Source organism: Erpetoichthys calabaricus, chromosome 14 (genome assembly GCF_900747795.2).
Source record: "Erpetoichthys calabaricus chromosome 14, fErpCal1.3, whole genome shotgun sequence".
Taxonomy (NCBI): Eukaryota; Metazoa; Chordata; class Cladistia; order Polypteriformes; family Polypteridae; genus Erpetoichthys; species Erpetoichthys calabaricus.
In genome coordinates this window covers 102,310,972-102,330,153 of record NC_041407.2, presented here as the reverse complement: position 1 = coordinate 102,330,153, position 19,182 = coordinate 102,310,972, and the positions used below count along the sequence as shown (strand labels likewise).

The window sequence follows — 19,182 nt, the reverse complement described above, 5'->3', positions numbered from 1 at the left end:
AACTGTCCATCTCTGTGGCCTTTATAGGGCTTTGTGGGGTGGGCAGTCCCTAAATTGTGATGAACAGGTGGCCCCGCCTCTTGAGGGCTCCACCCACACAAAAATTGGAACATGCATTTAAAAAGACAGAACACCAGTACACTATTACATATGAAACGATCAAAGTGGAGCATATGATATTATTTATCTGGACTTTAAAGAAAGTATTTGATAAGGTGCCGCATGAGAGGTTGGGCATCAAATTAAATTAAAAGAAGTGGCAGTTCAGGGTGATGTTTTTAGATGGGTGCAAAATTGGCTCAGACACAGGGAGCAGAGGTTGAAGGTGCGAGGAACCTCATCAGAACTGGCCGATGTTCAGAGTGGTGTTCCACAGGGGTCAGTGCTAGGGCCGCTTCTATTTTTAATATATATAAATGATTTAGACAGGAATATAAGTAACAAGCTGGTTATGTTTGCAGATGATACCAAGAAAGGTGGATTATCAGATAATTTGGAATCCATTATATCCTTACAGAAGGACTTGGATAGCAGACAGGCTTGGGCAGATTTGTGGCAGATGAAACTTAATGTCAGTAAATGTAAAGTATTACACATAGGGAGTAAAAAATATTACGTTTGAATACACAATGGGCGGTCGGAAAATCGAGAGTCCACCTTATAAGAAGGATTTAGGAGTCATAGTAGACTCTAAGCTATCGACTTCCCGACATTGCTCTGAAGCCATTAAGAAGGCTAACAGAATGTTAGGTTATATAGCACGATGTGTGGAGTACAAGTCACAGGAGGTTCTGCTCAAGCTTTATAACACACTGGTGAGGCCTCATCTTGAATACTGTGTGTAGTTTTGGTCTCCGGGCTACAAAAAGGACATAGCAGCACTAGATAAGGTCCCGAGAAGAGCGACTAGGCTGATTCCAGGGCTACAGGGGTTGAATTATGAGGAAAGATTAAAAGAGCTGAGCCTATACAGTTTAAGCAAAAGAAGATTAAGAGGTGACATGATTGAAGTGTTTAAAATTATGAAGGGAATTAGTACAGTGGATCAAGACTGTTATTTTAAAATGAGTTCATCAAGAACGCGGGGACACAGTTGGAAACTTGTTATGGGTAAATTTCGCACAAACATTAGGAAGTTTTTCTTTACACAAAGAACGATAGAAACTTGGAATAAGCTACCAAGTAGTGTGGTAGACAGTGAGACGTTGGGGACTTTCAAAACTCGACTTGATGTTTTATTGGAAGAAATAAGTGGATAGGACTGGGCTGAATGCCCTGTTCTCGTCTAGAGTGTTCTAATGAAACCAATAAAAATAGCATGAATAAATGTAGAATAATAAATCAAAATAATCAAATTAAACCTAAAATATACATCACTTTGTATCCATACAGGACAATCAGAAGGGTACCCTCTGTCAGTCAAGAAACTCCTCATTCCAAGTGCCTCATTACAGAAGTCACCCTCGTCACTGCAGAGGCGGCCGAATATGTGGAACTGTGTCAGTCGGCTTGTTTGAGACTATAGAGCCAGAGCATCATGTCTTTAACCTGCTTTCCTTTTCAGCGTGGAAAAAAAAATCCTTTCATTCCATTGTAGATGCACACTGATGCAGCCCTACATTAACTCCATATTATATATTTAAAAAATTCGAGCCAGTGACAGAGGATGGGTGTGCACGTGTCTGGCCTACGCTGAACTCTCCAGGGATGTTTCTGATGCTTTCTATCTTATGCTGTAATAAGTTCTGGCTATTACAGTAGCAGCATGTACACATTTAACACCTCATCAAACTAGCTTCATTTTACATCACCTCTGATGAGCCCGGGAGGTGATCCTCTAACGTGTGTGTGTGTGTGTGTGTGACAATACCTGTATCTACAGTATATATACATATATAATAATATGCTACCCATCTAAGACAAGTTGATTTCTAAATAATAAATGTAGACCTCAGCATTAATATCTGTAGTGCACCATCTGTTAGAATGTATCTTGTAATGCCTGTACTAATAAAACATTCAATTTGTCATTCCAACAGATGGCACATCACAAACATTTGTCATGTCATTTTCTAAATTACTCAATCCAGACTTGGGCAGGAACGCACAGCAGAAACAAACCCTGAACAGGCTGCCAGTCCATTGCAAGGCGAACACACAAACACACCCACCCACCCACACACCAGAGCCAATTTAGCGTCACCAATCCACCTAACCCGCATATCTTTGGACTGTGGGAGGAAACTAGCGCACCCGGAGGAAACCCATGTATCCATGGGGAGAACATGCAGTGCTACCATTGCACCACCATACCACCCATCACAAACAAACATTTGTAGTAATAAAATGCATTATCACAAATGTTTGTGATGCATACTCTTTTGGAATGACCAATTGCAATGCATATATCTGTCCTATATGCCATTTGGTATGGGATTTATAAAAGCAGAGTTAATGTTTGTAATGCGCCATCTGTTAGAATGACAGAGTCATAACAACTGGAGGGAGACACATATCATTTATTAAAGTGTTTATGTATATCTGTATACAGTGATCCCCGCCTATTGCGGAAGTTACATTCCAGACCCATCAGCGATAGGTGAAAATCCGCGATAGAAAGACCATATAAATAAACATTTTTTTATAGTTTAAGCCTTAAAATATCCCTTCCACACACTTTAAACACATGTAAACTTGTAATGGCGAGCAACGTCCAAGTAACGGTTTCCTTCCCGTAGCATATCCAGGAGTTTTACCTTCTCCTAAATGGTCAAGATCTTCCTCTGGCACTTAGGCTCACTACTGCCAGAAAGCTTAGAAGATGCAGGATGCTTGGGAGCCATCATACGGCTTAAAACAAAACGAAAAGTTCACAAAACGTTTGCTCACAACAATCGGACCACAAGCAAGGTACGCAATACGCAGAGAACTGAGATGCATTGGGGACCCACGCTTGCTGTTCTTGTGAAATTACACCATGTTAGCAGCAGCCAAACAGAGCCCAAGAGAATGAAAATCCTGCTCTGATTGGTTGAGTCTCCTCTTTCAGCCAATAACGTGCCTTGTAAGAAATCATCTGGGTACTGTAATGTGAAACTCTTTGTCTACCATACTGTACAATGTACGTGTATTTAATGATTTACTGTATTGCTTAAATGTTCATTATTTTATATACATATTTTACTGCATTTTAGTCAATATTTACAGTTGTTATAATTATTATAAAATATGATACGTATTGTTCTAACGAACTCTTGTCTAGCACGTGTAGTGACAAATGAAAAGCATATGCTTTGTTATGAATTGCGACTCTGTCTACGTATTCCTGTATGTAGCAGTATGTTTTATGATTTACTAGTGTATTGCTTAAATGTTACGTATACATTAGTTATTATAAATTATAATATTGTTCTAACAAGCTTTTGTCTAGCACATGTAGTGACTGCTGAAAACCATATGCTTTGTTATAAATTGGCTGCAAAGTACACTACAGGTAGGATGTACTTATTGAATTTTTCCGTGATATAGCGGGGGCGCAATATATATATATATATATATATATATATATATATAATATTGTGATGGAAAGCAGGGCATTAGTGAGCCACCAAACCCCCAACATGAACACACACAGAGTCCCGGGTGCAAATAAAGGATGGTTTATTCAACCAAATTCCTTCAAAAGTAGCACAAAATAGCACAAGCACATGTTTCTCTCTCCACAATACACAATAATCTCTCTCATTCCAACTCTTCCCTCCGCACTGCCCTCCTCCAGTTTAGTGTTGCCTTTCTTCCTCCCAGCTCTGACTCCACTGGATAAGGGAGTGCAGTCCCTTTTATTAAAGGACCCAAGAGTACTTCCTGTGCCAGGGCCATTGCCCACAGGAAGCACTTCCGGGTCATACGGAAGTCCCATTTTAGGGAGCTCATCTCCCTGAAGCACCCACAGACCCCAGCAGGGCTGTGTTGCCAGACTACACTTCCCAGCATGCGGTACTGGTTCCATACAGGGCACCGATATCCGGAGCCACTGCCATCTAGTGTGCTGGGAGAGTAAAAAGTCCCCAGTGACATCTTCCCTTTTTGGTGGGCTGTCTGTCCATCTTGTCTGGCCCTCTCTTCCAGGTCTGATCCCCCTCCCCTCACCGGCTGGGATGCCTGTCTGCCTGCTAGGAGACTCCCCTACGGGTATGGAACTGTCCCCTTTTCTCACTGAGATGACCGTCCAGCCCATGTGGCATTTACTATATATATATATATATATATATATATATATGGTTGAAATAGTTTACTGTCAAATAAATGCAAAGAGTACGCGACACGTGTTTTGCCCTCTGGCCAACCACAAGCGTTACCTGGTAGGTAACCACCCATACAATCAGATTGTGACACAGACTATGAATGCCGTGAATGTAATTACCCCGATCTACATGCTGTCAAATAAACGAACCACACGCCGTGGCGCAACGTTAGGGGCATCGCCTCTGGCGCTGACGTCCGAGGTTCGATTCCCGAAAGGGAGTGCAGTGGAGTGTGTACGCCTGATGAGCCCAGAATGAGGGCAAAACACGTGTCGCGTACTCTTTGCATTTATTTGACAGTAAACTATTTCAACCATTCTATGATCTGCTCCTCACAAACCGAGGGCACCGTGGCGGATGTTAGCAGATTGCTGGCCAACCACAAGCGTTATCTGGTAGGTAACCACCCATACAATCAGATTGTGACACAGACTACGAATGCCGTGAATATAAAATATATATATATATATATATATATATATATATATATATATATATATATAGTATTTCGCCCTCATTTGGGCTCATCAGGTATGCACACTCTACTGCTCCCCTTGCAGGGATTGAACCTCGGGCATCAGAGATGAAGCCCCTTGATGCTGTGCCACGGCATGTGGTTCATTTATTTGACAGCCTGTAGGTAAAGAGTAATTACATTCATTGCATTCATATTCTGTGTATGCCTGATGAGCCCAAATGAGGGCGTACTCTTTGCATTATTTGACAGTAAACTATGCAATATATATATATATAATACAGTATATATATATGTGTGTGTGTGTATGTGTCTGTGTGTATAAAGCTCTTTTCAGATGTTATTTTAATGTTGGATGGGTTTCATCAAAATGACTGGAAAACGTTGCAGGGAAACTAGAGATTTATATGAGTGAGCAATGACAAAAAGGGAAGCACAGTACAATTACAACTAAATTTGATATCCAGACATTGAAATGCAGACTGAATTTGTCCATGTAACTGCCCAGGGAGATATGGAGATTGCCATTCTGGCTGACTCTGCAACAGAAAAAATTAAATTGTTACCAAAATCTTAATGATAAATCAGTCTGAATGCTGGTGACTTCAAATAAGGAAGCAAACGCTTATCATCATGTTCCATTTGCGGACACTTCAAGCTGGACCTGCTTTATGTAAATGTTAATGTATTTAATATAAACCTGTGGTACAATCTAAGCAGGTCTGACCTCATCTTACTGCTGTCTACAAGTCTCATATTGACAGCACCAGCTCTCGATGATCCAAGCCAGAAGTTTAGCAGGGAGACTATTCTTTGTTTTTATTACACACACACACACACACATGCACACACATACATATATTATTTTCTGAGCTTCTATTTCCTCTTGGGGATAAATAAAGCATCTGTCTATCTTTAATATATACACACTAGATTCAGAAAGTATTTCGACCCCTTCACTTTTTTCACATTTTGTTATGTTGCAGCCATATGCTAAAATCATTTAAATTAATTTTTTACTCACATCAATCAACACCCCAGAATGATAATACTGAAACAGGATTTTTGGACCTTTTGCAAAAATATTAAAAATTAAAAAAAAACCTGAACTATCACCTACACTCAAGTATTCAGACCCTTTGTTATTAAACTTGAAGTCTGGGTCACGTGCATCCCATTCTACTGATTATTACTGAGCTGTTTCTCCATCTTGTTTGGAGTCCACCTGTGCTCAATTCAGTTGGTGGGCATGATTAGGAAAGGCAAACACCTGTGTATAGAAGGTCCCACAGCTGACAAAGACCAAGCCGAGAGGGCAAAGGAACTGTCTACTAAACTTAGAGATAGGATTGAGTTGAGGCACAGATCTGGAGAAGGCTGCAGCATTGAAGGTTTCCAAGAGAACAATTTATCCTCAAACATTCTTAAATGGAAGAACTTTGGAATGACCATGACTCTTCCTACAGCTGGTCACCTGGTCAAATTTAGCAATCATGGGAGAAGGGCCTTGTTAAGAGAAGTGATTGAGAACCTGACGTTCAGTCTGCCTGAACTCCAGAGAACCTGTGTGGAGACAAGAGGAACTTACTGCATCACTTCACTCATCTGGGCTTTAAGGCAGAGTGGTCAGACAGGGGCCCTCTTCTCAGTAAAAGACAGGGCTTGAAAAAGGCACCTATGTTGAGTGTTGCTTGATGTAAAAAAAAAAAAATTTTTAGAACAAGGCTTCAACATAACAAAAATGTGAAAAAAGCAGAGGGATCTGAATATTTTCTGAATCCACTCCATGTAAATATATACAGATTATGTGTGTGTGTGTATACATGCTTCATATATAAGAATATAACATTAAGACAAAAAGGTGAGTTGTAGCTTTATAAGATAAGATAAACTTTAATAAACCCACAGGGAAATAAATATATATATATATACAGTATATATATATATATACAGTGCATCACTTTTTCCACATTTTGTTATGTTACAGCCTTATTCCAAAATGGATTAAATTCATTTTTTTCCTCAGAATTCTACACACAACACCCCATAATGACAACGTGAAAAAAGTTTACTTGAGGTTTTAGCAAATTTATTAAAAATAAAAAAAATTGAGAAAGCACATTGTGCATTGTGATAGTTTATAGGTCACGCCCTCTCTGTCTTGTGTGAAGCGTCAGGCGGCCTCTGAAGCATCGCTCCGTGCCCCGTGCATGCGCACTTCACCAGAAGACACACACACATGGACACTGGACGCACACAGGGGTTTTATTAAAGAGGAGATATATATATATATATATATATATATATATATATATATATATATATATATATATATATATATATCCATCCATTTTCCAACCCGCTGAATGTCGAACACAGGGTCACAGAGGTGTGCTGGAGCCAATCCCAGCCAACACAGAGTGCAAGGCAGGAACCAAACCCTGTCAGGGTGCCAATCCACCACAGAGATATATATATTGTGGGATATGGCAGGCCGTTCATCCCAGCCAATACCCCCAGGCCGCCAGATGGAGCCCTCCCTGCAACATGGAGGTGCCCCGAATTCCAGCAGGGCCTCATGGACATTGGAGTTTTAATGCACAACCCTGCTGGATACCATGGGGGCCGCCAGGAGTCGCTGCAGGGAGGCCCAGGGATTTATATTTTCCGTATAGCCCAGAAATATTTCCAAGTCACAGGAATGGAAGAAATGATAAACTTCCGGGCTGAAGAAAAAAGAAGTTTTTACCTGACCCGGAAGTGCTGGATAATCACATGGACTGAGGGCTCAGAAGCACTTCCGGGTCGAGGGCTATAAAGGACTGTGGGAAATCCCAGACAGACGAGCTGAGCTGGGTGGAAGGGTGGCAACGCATCTGGGAGAGTGGAGGATTGTTTATTGTAGTATTGTTATTGATTTATATGAGTATTGTGGAGACGAGGGTGCTTTGTGCACTGTTTATTAATAATAAATTCAGTATTTTGGATTTTATCTGGTGTCTGGCATGGTGTCCAAGGGTTCAAGGGAGCGATGGCGCCCCCAATCTGTCACAATATATATATATATAGTGAAGGTAGCAGAGGTTGAGCCATCAAAAGTGTTGAGCATCCAGCAGGCCCCCATTTAATGCAGAATGAAAGTAGACTGCTAAGTGGTCCATCTCAGTTGACTGGAGTGAAGATACTGGCTGTCTCCTTCCAGTCCTGGGTGGTTTTAATATGCTGGCTTCTGGAAGGGGTGGGTCTTCATGGCAGGGACCTGGAAGTGCCATCACTCATCTTTTGGCCGAAGTTCCACTGAACTGTGGACTGAAAGAGATAATGTATATACTGTAGATACACACATGTATATGTGCCACTGTCTTGCACCTGGTACTGTCAGGATAGATTCCATCAACCCTCTTTTTCTGTATGTAGATAGGTACATTGAGAGAGAGAGAAATAGAAAAGACACTGTAAACTTAATAGATATGAATAGTACTGTACTGCGGTGGGTTGGCACCCTGCCCGGGATTGGTTCCTGCCTTGTGCCCTGTGTTGGCTGGGATTGGCTCCAGCAGACCCCCGTGACCCTGTGTTCGGATTCAGCGGGTTGGAAAATGGATGGATAGTACTGTATGATTGATTGATAGATAGATAGACTTTTTTACAGAAGGTCAATAAATTAATTAATATTGTTATAAGGCACATTGGAGGATAGCTGAAAGCCACAAGATAACAGATAGATAAATGACACTGTACAAAGAGCTTTATTTGTCCAAAGAGGTAAGTTTGACTTTTTTTTTTTTTTACAGAAGATCAATAATAAAATTATTAATAATAAATATTATAAGGTATGACAGAATGATAGATGAAAGGCACTATATGATAGATAGATAGAAGGCACTATACAATGGATAGAGGTAGTTAGAACTTTATTTGTCCACACAGGGGAATTTAGCCTTTTTACAAAAGATCAATAAATAAATATTATATTATTATGACAAAACAACAAACTTCTCTCAGATACGTACACCAGAATGACTCTAAAGAAGGAAAACATCATAGCTGGCAGTTCTAATCACAGTGAGGCACTATGCTGGCATGTATACTCAGAGTGACAGGACTTCACATTTTTAACTATAAAAGCAAAACATAAACGCATTGCTTCTTTCTTTCTTTCTTTCTTGTTTGCTTTCTTTCGTTCTTTCTTGTTTGCTTGCGTTTGAACTTTTCACCGTTTCTCACTTTTTTAAACAAGTCCAGCCTATTTTCATATCTCCTCCCCGATGACGCCCTAAAAGCCACATATATATCTGAGAAAAAAAAAAGTAAAAATCTGTCAGCACATTTCGAGCCTCCTGAATTCCACTGAGATTCTCTTTGAAAGAGCTCTGCTGCTGGGCACCTCCGACAACCAGGCAAGTGGCTTACTAAAATACCATCAGAAAGGCGATCGAGGGCAGCAGTGACCAGTTGCGTTGCTCGCACTTTCTATTCTGTAGCTAAACAGATTAACTTTTAAACATTTCCATTAGTGTTCTACATGTACCGAGCAATATAAAGGGAGATTTTCTATGAAACTCTAACACATATTTCACGTTGCATTGCTTTTGGTTTGTAGGTGCCTCGTTTGGGATTTTTTTTTTCATATTATTTTTAGCAATGGTAAGGAGAGATAACGCCTGTTTCCCCACAAAAGCGACCCCGTCTCAAAGTGAAACGCCGAGTTTGCTCATCTCGGGCGATCATTGTCTAAAGGTTGCTTATCTGACCACATTAAAGACTCGAATTGAAAGCAACGAATAGCGAAGATAAAGACATTTCACGCACAGTTAGAGAGATGTGTAAATCTAAAAAAAGTTTTTTCTATGTGTGACTAGTAGGTGTAGGCTAATTCATTGCAGGAATCTGGCAAATGAAAGTCTGAGTCACCGATGGTCAAAGGAGACTTTTGTTAGTTTTAATTTTACAAAGAAAGGTAAGCTAAGATGCATTTCTGGACACTTCTTCCTAACTATACCACCACTTTGTGAATGTTCTTTTTCACGTTTAATCGAACATTGTGGATTAAAGAATAACGGAGCGGCTGCTGCCCCACGGACCTGCGCGGCTGTCGGGTGTTTCATGTTCTCCCCGTGTTCCAGTGGGCTCTGTTTGTGCATCTTCGATTTCCGCCAACATCCGAAAGAGGGGAAGGCTAACTTAATTCTACAGTAAAAAGTAGCTACTTTTGGAAAACAATAACAATACAAATACAAAGATAAGCGGAAGAGGCACGACGTCTAGTTTTATACCTGGTCTTTTGCAGCTCAAGCCGAGTTTGATCATTTTAATGCACAACAACTTTCATATTTTTATAAAGTGCTTTTCATAAGGAACCCAATAATAAATTATTTATTAAATTATATTTTAACACCGATCATTGCACGAAACAAAATGGATAAGCTCAAGAACATTTATTTCTATAACAAACTAAGAAGAAATAAGTTAGAAATAGGTAAAAATTACTTACCAAAATATTAAATAAGAATAAATCAACGGGCACTTTCACATTGAAAACGAACAGAAAGACGCGCCGTTCACCGAAGTCAATCACTGCGCATTTTATTTCTAGTGCGGTGGGTCCACACCATAAGGGAAGGTGTCTACAGAGCGACGCCATCACTGCCGGTCAAAGCCCATTTGGAGGCGTAGGAGGGGTGGATGGACGTCGCCTCTCGATGTCTATAGCGGGTAATCACTCCCCTTAACTCTAATAAATGGCTCTCCGAGCGGCCGCCTATGTAGTTTAATGGATTGAGCACTGGCTGCACTAAAGGTTCCATAAATGGCCATGTATAGATATCTGTTTCTGGTTTTAAAATAATTCCCGTATGCATGTCACACAGGATATGTGTTCAGGTTTTCTTGATCTTCCACATCCTGCTAGTCTATACTAAACATTAAAGATTTCTATTTTGTCCAAATATTAGGAACCGTATTAAAACCCAAAGAACCGCAATGTTATGTTCGAAGAGCCCTTCGCGGAATTAAACGATTCTTTGTCGAGCTCTACGAGGACCCACACCACACAAGTGCCGTTACAGAACCAGATTGTACAGAACATAAAATAATGGAAACACCACAGAAGGCTCCGGGATATTTTTACAGGGATGGTACTTTTCAATTTGACTGGCGTCCAGTCCAGGTCTTTTTCTTGTCGCATGCCTGCACTTGACACCACGTATCGATCGGGTCCGGTAATTTGTCGGACTGACGCACGGACTGTGAATATTCCAAGGCGCTGTGTGTGCGCACTGAAATGAAACCCTCTCGACTCCCTTCTCTCTCTCTCTCACAGTCAGTTTACCGTGTAAGACACGAGACCACCTTGGAGCGTGTTTTAATGCGGGGTCGCTTCTCCCTGACCTATTGAGGATATTTTAAAGTTCTGTATCGAACAGAACTTACGTTAACTTTAGTTTTACTTAACGACTTCAAGTTACATTAACTTAAATTTGTTAAGATGTCACACTGACACAATTTATGTTGATGCAAAGCAGTCAGATTATTTCAAGAAAGGCACCGTCCGTGTCAGGGACTGCTGTCGCTCACGTATTTTATGTTATTCTTACCCAGAATTGATACTTTTGTAATCCTCGAAACACCGTATTCCCATTTCCCCGTGCACAGTTAATTTGTAACAAACTCAAGTTTTATTTACAGGATTCTCCCATTTTTGCATAACTTCTGAAACTTTGCATAAAGCTCCGCCCCCTTTGTTCATCACATGTTCCGAAGGATCTCCACACCTTTGTAGAGTTGGAAAGAAAGTTAAAGACTGTGAGACCTAAATGAGTTGTGGAAGCCGATTTATGATACTTTTTTTGAATACATGTTTTCATGAATACATCTTTATTTCTTTCTTGACAACACGACAATGTAATTAATGTCAAGATTATATAAACAATGCATTGTTTTTCTGGTTAATTGTATGTCTCACTTAACGGAGGGTATGGGAATCCCGCACGGTTCTGGTCAAATGTAATAAAGCGCATGCTCCCAACCCTGATGTACAATCGGCTACGGTATGGGACAACAGGAGAACAGAATACAAGACCGAATTAAGAGGGATATCCAGAAATACCGCTGCTGCTGAAGAACGGTGAAAAGAATATATTCTGTGAAACTGTCTTCATGTCCTCCATCCCAGAACTGGATCATGCAGTAAAGTGTAAGCGTTTTGCTGTTAATAAGGTGGGGCTAAAAGTTTGTGTTTTGTTGTTCATGTGGTAGTGATTTTTTTAATCATATTTTAAAAACTTAGGCTGGGAAATACTAGGGTATCGGATGCCGGTGGTATTCTTTTAAAGCGAAATGTAACCAGAGATATATGTGGTGGGTACACTATTGAAAATACTGGCTCTTTAATAGCACTTATGGTTCTTTACTGGGTTGTGTGGTTTTATTGCCTGACAAAGCACCATTTCATTTTGGGAAAGCTTCTTTGCATATATGACGTTGGTTCTTTGAGAATGTGCACACAAATGAAGTCTTCAATGTATGATAAGCTACCTAGCAGGGCACTCGCATATCAAGAAAAAACAAACTTATGTGTGATTGTGTGCAACAGAGAGCCCTTCTCAAATCAGGACCAGTTGGTGTTTCACAAATCTGTTGCCATCTATTCGTGGCTATATGTCGAGAATGTTAAGGATCTAAATAATAAAGTTTGTTTCTAGAACCTCCATGTGGAAGGGTCCTTTGGGAACTAAATGACATCGCTCTGAAGGACCGCCTTGGCATCTTCATTTTTAAGAGTAGAGTTTGGAAAAGGTGTAGCAGGAGATTCGCTATATTCACCTGCTGTAAATTCCCGTTTTCAACCCTCAATGTTCTATACAGGTTACTATTCACTGCGCCGCCAATAATTTTTTAGTATAAGCGGTCAGTCTGTAAAGTCCTGCGGAGATTGGCCCAAGAACTTTTGCCATCTCCTGGAGTAGATACCCGCCTGAGAGTTACTGCATCAGCCAACTCCTGAGCATCGCCCGACTCGTAGTATTTTCAGTGAAGTTGTCTCCACTTAATCGTTACGAGAGACTTCGCGAACAAATTCCTATCTGCAGCAAGGATTCATTTTATGAATTCCAATCCAAGAACATCTCCGAAACTTAATCAGTGTGCGTCCGTAAGAAGAGATCACACACACACATTCACAAATATACAGTATGTCATTTATATTATCGTACCCTGGTGTAGACAAGCGCAGTGGGTAGCGCTGCTGCCTCGTAGTTAGGAGACCCAGGTTCACTTCCCGGTTCCTCCCTGCGTGGAGTTTGCATGTTCTCCCCGTGTCTGCGTGGGTTTCCTCCCACAGTCCAAAGACATGCAGGTTAGGTGCATTGGCGATTATAAATTGCCCCTAGTGTGTGTTGGTGTGTGTGTGTGTGCGTGCGTGCGTGCCCTGTGGTGGGCTGGCACCCTGCCCGGGGTTTCTTTCCTGCCTTGCGCCCTGTGTTGGCTGGGATTGGCTCCAGCAGACCCCGTGACCCTGTAGTTAGGATGTAACGGGTTGGATAATGGATGGATGGATGGATGGTGTAAACAACTTTTGAAGAAATGAATGGCATGGCTTTGTATTTTAATAAACAATTATTTGGACATCTCTTCTTTCTGTCTGTACTTGCCGGACAACCTGTGGCGATTGCGCTTATTATAAAGAACTTAATCTAAAGAATCAGTGACGTCACAAATTGAGTCAAATTATTCAACACCTCCGTAACAAAAGGAAAAGAAAGCGAGACATGGAGACGTAGGGATTCGCAGCTGCAGGAAAGATGGCAAGGTTTGAGAGTCTTGGGGAATGAGAAATAAAGCCTTTTACTGGGATTTTTTTTTAATCGAAGGTAAATGTTGGGTCCAATATTTTAGAATGATGATGATTTCAGTTAAGAGAATATGGGAATATAAATTTTTTCAACAAGAATATTGTATGGGATATGCTGGAATATCATTTTTAATTCTTTTGCGAGTGATGATTTAAGTTTAAATGAGATATTTGAGCAAGAAAAGGTTGTTTTTGTACTGTGTAAATTAAATGTTTTTTTTATAAAAATAATTATAATAACTTGCTTACTTTATGCGGAAGTAAATGACCCACTACACGCTTAAGTGACCTTTTATGTTATGATGCATTATTAGCTCGAACCCTTACCTACAATTTGAATGCATTTAATGTTAAATTGGATTGGCTTATATGTATCCTCAACTGAAAAACAATCTAGTTCAAGTTTAGTAAAAGAGTTTCAGTTACTTTAATTCTCTATACAGACATTCAATAGCTGTAACTGTGTTATATTTTCATAACACAAGGCGAATGCATCAACCCAAAAAATGAATGTTTAATTCTAAAACGACTCAAACTAATTGCGAGGAGCCACTGCCCACGGTAGAGTTACATTTGTTTAACTTTTTTTTTTGAGTGCACGCAGAATAACCTCATTTTACAGCCTCCTTTAACCTATTCACCATTCAACATACATTTAAAAATAAAAGTACCAAAATGGATCTCCGAAAGAACCCTCCATGTGAAAGTTTCAGAAATACTTTAGTCATTTTTTTCAGTAATTACAAAAAACACATTTAGGAATGTTAAGAACAGAATATCAACAAGAAAACCTCCAACTGCGACCGACCACTTCGAAATCGGAAAGTAGCTTTGATTGAAATTCGGGGTTCCATATGAATTTACAGATGGTGACACATTTGTGAAATACAAACGGGTTACCGGTTTTAAAACTACTCTTGTGTATACAGTACATTAACACAGCCTAACTTATGTGTGTTTTTTGCTAGATAGCTTACTGGACATTAAAAAATTGTTTTATCCTTATATTAGGAATTTCTTCAAAGCAAGAAAAAAAAAAACATGCAAATAACCCTTCTCAGAATCATTAAGGAAACACACCAACCCAGTAAAGTGCCATTAAAGGACCAGTATATTTTTAAGAGTGTAGACACAGGATTCGGACTCGGGGTTCGGTTAATGACCGAAACTGTCCCAGCCTGTGACTGCGCGTGTGTGTGTATGTGTGTGGCATCCCAGATGCTCTCTGCATTTTTTCCATTGCATCCATTTGCATGGATAGGTACCACCGAAACATCAATTCAGCCTGTCTCGAACAGAAGACGTGAATGACTTAATGTAACCCCATTAACTGACTAACCGTGCTGCACCCTGACTGGCTGTTCGTTACAAAATAAAATGAGTGAACTGGCCGTCTGATTCTGTTAACATATCATCCATTCATTCAACCATTTTATCCATTTCCCCAACTCTGTCTTTTCATTATAGGGTCGCAGTGACCCTCGTTTTAACTCGGGAGCATTGACCGCAAGGCAGAACACGCCCAGGACGGGACGTCAGGCTATACATTAAACACAACCCACTTCGGGACGTGAACCCATCCAAACTGTGAGTCCGGGACTTGCAGGGAATACGACATCAGAGAAATCCTACACCAGTATAACCTGCCCACCTGTGCCAGTCGAAGCCCAATTAGAGCCCTATGGAGGTGGGGGGAGGCAGCCTATCGGTGTTCATAGCACTTAATCAATACTAGACTTCGACGACCGGGTTGTGCTCTTCGGGGCACAGTCTGTTACATAACTGGCGCCCCTTAAGGATTGAGCGGTTGGCTGTAATCGCCATTCCATGTTTTTGATGAGGGCGTCCAGTGCAGTGCCCGGATACTTGACACTCTGGACGGCTGCCCATATTGTCCCATACCTAAATCTGCCACCTACACTGGGAGTCTGTCACTGCGAACAACACCACACACTGTACGTTCAGGTTTTGTTGATGGTTCAGCCTCCTGCTATGGTCATCTATGCTTGACACTGATGGAAATCTGGAACATTTAATTTTTTTCTTTGACTCATCAGAGACTTTTTTTATTTATTAAATATTTATGTCATCGTGGTGTGCATGACTTGTCATTGAGGTTTCCTTAGACCGCCGTGCTGCTGTTTGTACGAGCGGCACATTCAGCTTGAGGCGCGCGATTTTTGCGGTTATTTCAGTAGCCGGGACTGACTGAGAGGCTGCGAGGTTTAGGATGGGAGGTTTTTTTTTGGGGGGTGGGGTGGGGGGTGGGGTCAGTTATTGGGAGACTGTTCTGCCGAGAAAAACAAGAAAATACAATATACAAAATATATAAAATGAACTGATCCTCCTCAGCTGCGGTGGGTTGGCACCCTGCCCGGGATTGGTTCCTGCCTTGTGCCCTGTGTTGGCTGGGATTGGCTCCAGCGGACCCCCGTGACCCTGTGTTCGGATTCAGCGGGTTGGATAATGGATGGATGGATGATCCTCCTCAGAATAAACTGGAAACAGAAAACTCATCTGTTACTTTTGTAGTACAGAATGTGCCGTTATGTGTTTTATGGATAGGCAACGTGTAAGAGCTTCATAGCTAGGGTGGATTTAAGTGTCGCGTTCGCTGATTATTACCAAATTAGTTGTGGCAAAAGATATCTATCTATTATATAGTGCCTTTCATATCTATCTATCTATCTATCTATCTATCTATCATATACTGCATTTCACATCTATCTATCATATAGTGCCTTTCATAATGATCTATCTATCATATAGTGCCTTTCACATCTATCTATCATATGCTGCTTTTCACATCTATCTATCTATCTATCTATCTATCTATAAGTTCAATGAGAATTATACGTAGTCATTTGGAGAATTGCACCAATCCATTTTTAGTCCTTAAATAATAATCAAAAATGCTGTTATGCTGTGAGCCAAATGATGTTGGGTTTTAATTTATTGTTCTCAGGGGACCCAACTTCTCCTGTCTTCTGAGAATCTTAATTGTCATTCAGGAAATTGTCCAAGGTAACTGAGTAAAACTGTAATATGCATTTTTTTTCTGTAGTTTGCCCCCTTTATATTTATCTTAATGATGACAAATAACAACAAGCAGATACCCGGGCAGATGACACTGAATGGTGAAATGTGGCAACTACTTTAGTTTCGGACTCACTATTTGTAAAGAATGGATTAAATTACCTGAACGCCTGGCAGAGCAGAATGAAAATCTGGATGATGAAAGCTGTAAATAAAAACAATTTTAAAAAAGCACATTTTCCCATGTAACACATCGAAACACCTAATTAGTACATAAAACCTACCAAATGTTTTTTGTTTTGTTTTTTAAATGTCTGTCTCGACCTCAGAACACTTCAACGGCTTGGGAAGTAGCACTTTGGCTAAGAGGCCAGTTAAAAACAGAAGTGGGTGGGAGCAAAAGCCTACAGCTGCATGGGGTCCCCGGGACTGAGTTTGAAGACCACTGCATTACACAAATAGACACCTATTTGTAGCCCATTTGTAGCACATTTTCATTCAAAACTGTAGCTCAAAATCTGCGATGGGTTGGCACCCTGCCCGGGATTGGTTCCTGCCTTGTGCCCTGTGTTGGCTGGGATTGGCTCCAGCAGACCCCCTTGACCTTGTGTTCGGATTCAGCGGGTTGAAGAATGCATGGATGGACTGTAGCTCAAAATGCTTTACAAAAAACAAAGGAAGAGTTACAAAGAGAGATGGTAGATAGGAAAGGCACTATATAATATCCTCCTATCTGTCTTTAATATATTCCACACTACATTATACTGTATTGCCAGGCTATCTGTGAGCTGTTTTCGTTTATCTGCTCTGCACTTTATTTTTATTATTACTGAATTTCAGAACTGTCAGCTTATTGCTGATTTCCTCTTTTAACAACACCGCTCACTTTGCTCTGCTGCCCTTTTCTGCCTCACTTGTGCATCTCCCAGCTGTATGTTGTTAGCTGTTGCACTGCAGTTTGTACTCGGTAGTATTTTTTGTTCTGTATTTTTGCATTACTGCACTGTTAATTGTGCCTTCAATTGTTAGTTGATGGTCATATTCTGTGAGGTATAAGAATTTAATCATTATACATGTACGCTGTACTCTGTGTATATCACAATAAAGCTTGGATTGATAGATTGATATTTATGAAAGGCACTATATAAAATATATATGGATAGGTGGATGAGATAGATATCATACAATAGATGACTAGATAAGAAATTAAATATATGACAGAGATGAATGAATAAATAGAAAGACTGACAAATTAATAGCACTATATAGTAGAGGTCAAAGGCAGTATGTAATAGAGAGATGTCAAAGGCACTATATAATAGTTAGATGTGAAAGGCCGTACAGTATATAATTAAAGTATAAGTAAAGAAAAATGACAAGTATAGAGACAGCTAGATAGATAGATAGATAAGAAAAACACTATATGATTTAAGTTTAAGTAAAGGAAAAATTACAAATATAGACAGAGTACCTAATGGAGTTACTCTAGGCAGTTTTAATAAGTATACTCTCTAAAGGTAAAATGGCAAACATCAGACTCCAGTATAACATTTGCAGTTGTCAGATGGCCAGGGAGGAGAGGAAAGCAAACAGTCCAGGGGGTTTGAGGGCCAAAAGACCAGCCAGCAACACCAATCTCTGACTGTACTCGGACAATCTGAAGCAGTGGGTCTCATCAATAGTTGTGGCTGCCGTATCTTCCCTGACATCAAATGTGGTGGCAGTAGGCTTTGGCCTGGGGTCAGTCGTGCACAGGGTCACCACAAGGTACAAACAAGGAAGACATTCTGTAGTTTCAGTCTACAGGAGTTGTGTATGAAAGTGGGCCACACTACAGTGGTGCTACCCTGGGTTCATGTTCTGGTTAGGTCACAATCTTTGTGGAATTTGTATTCTCCCCATATTCCTTTTTGTTGTGTTTATTATTATTATTTTTTTTTTTTATCTTAAGAAATTACAAAAAAATAAAGTCCTATAGCAGAGGGGTCAAACTCAGTTGCTGGAGGGTCAAAATGGCTGCAGGTTTCTCCTTTAGTAACCAATCACTAACACTAACCAGGTCGGACTATAATGAGCTGCAAAGCAAGCCGACTGCACCTACTTAGATCATTTTTGCATCTGTGTCTTTTATATAATATTTGTTTAAAATAAAAAAAAAAAAACTTTGAGGGAAGAAAAAACGGAACCACTGAGAAGTTCTTAGCTGCAGGGGTCTGAAAAGCATTTGGGGCGATGATATCTGAAAAAAGAAAATCAGTTTTGGAAATGCCAGGTGTAGTTGAATGAGATCATTAACAAAACCGGAGATTTAAATCATGAGTTTCATTAACAAATAAATGGGAGCAAAACTGTGCGACTTCACGGACAGTCTAAGACCACTGAGCTATAGCTGGTCATCTGTAAACTCGCTTGGCATCTCTTTATTGTTTGGCTGCTAGTTTAGGCAAAGAAAACCAATTAGGTATGTCAAAAAATACATAAATATGGCGTGGTTGCTAATTAAGAAATCGGCAGGA

The 19,182-nt window shown here is 40.3% G+C and overlaps 1 protein-coding gene across 1 annotated transcript in view; it reads left to right on the top strand.

Moving 5' to 3' along the window:
- The first annotated feature begins 9,087 nt into the window (after window positions 1-9,087).
- LOC114643273 (C-C chemokine receptor type 7-like) overlaps window positions 9,088-19,182 on the top strand; it is a 40,053-nt gene continuing 29,958 nt past the window's right edge. Inside the window, exon 1 of the mRNA XM_051936410.1 lies at window positions 9,088-9,183. The gene's annotated coding sequence lies outside the window, so the exon portion shown is untranslated. The remainder of the gene's footprint in view (window positions 9,184-19,182) is intronic.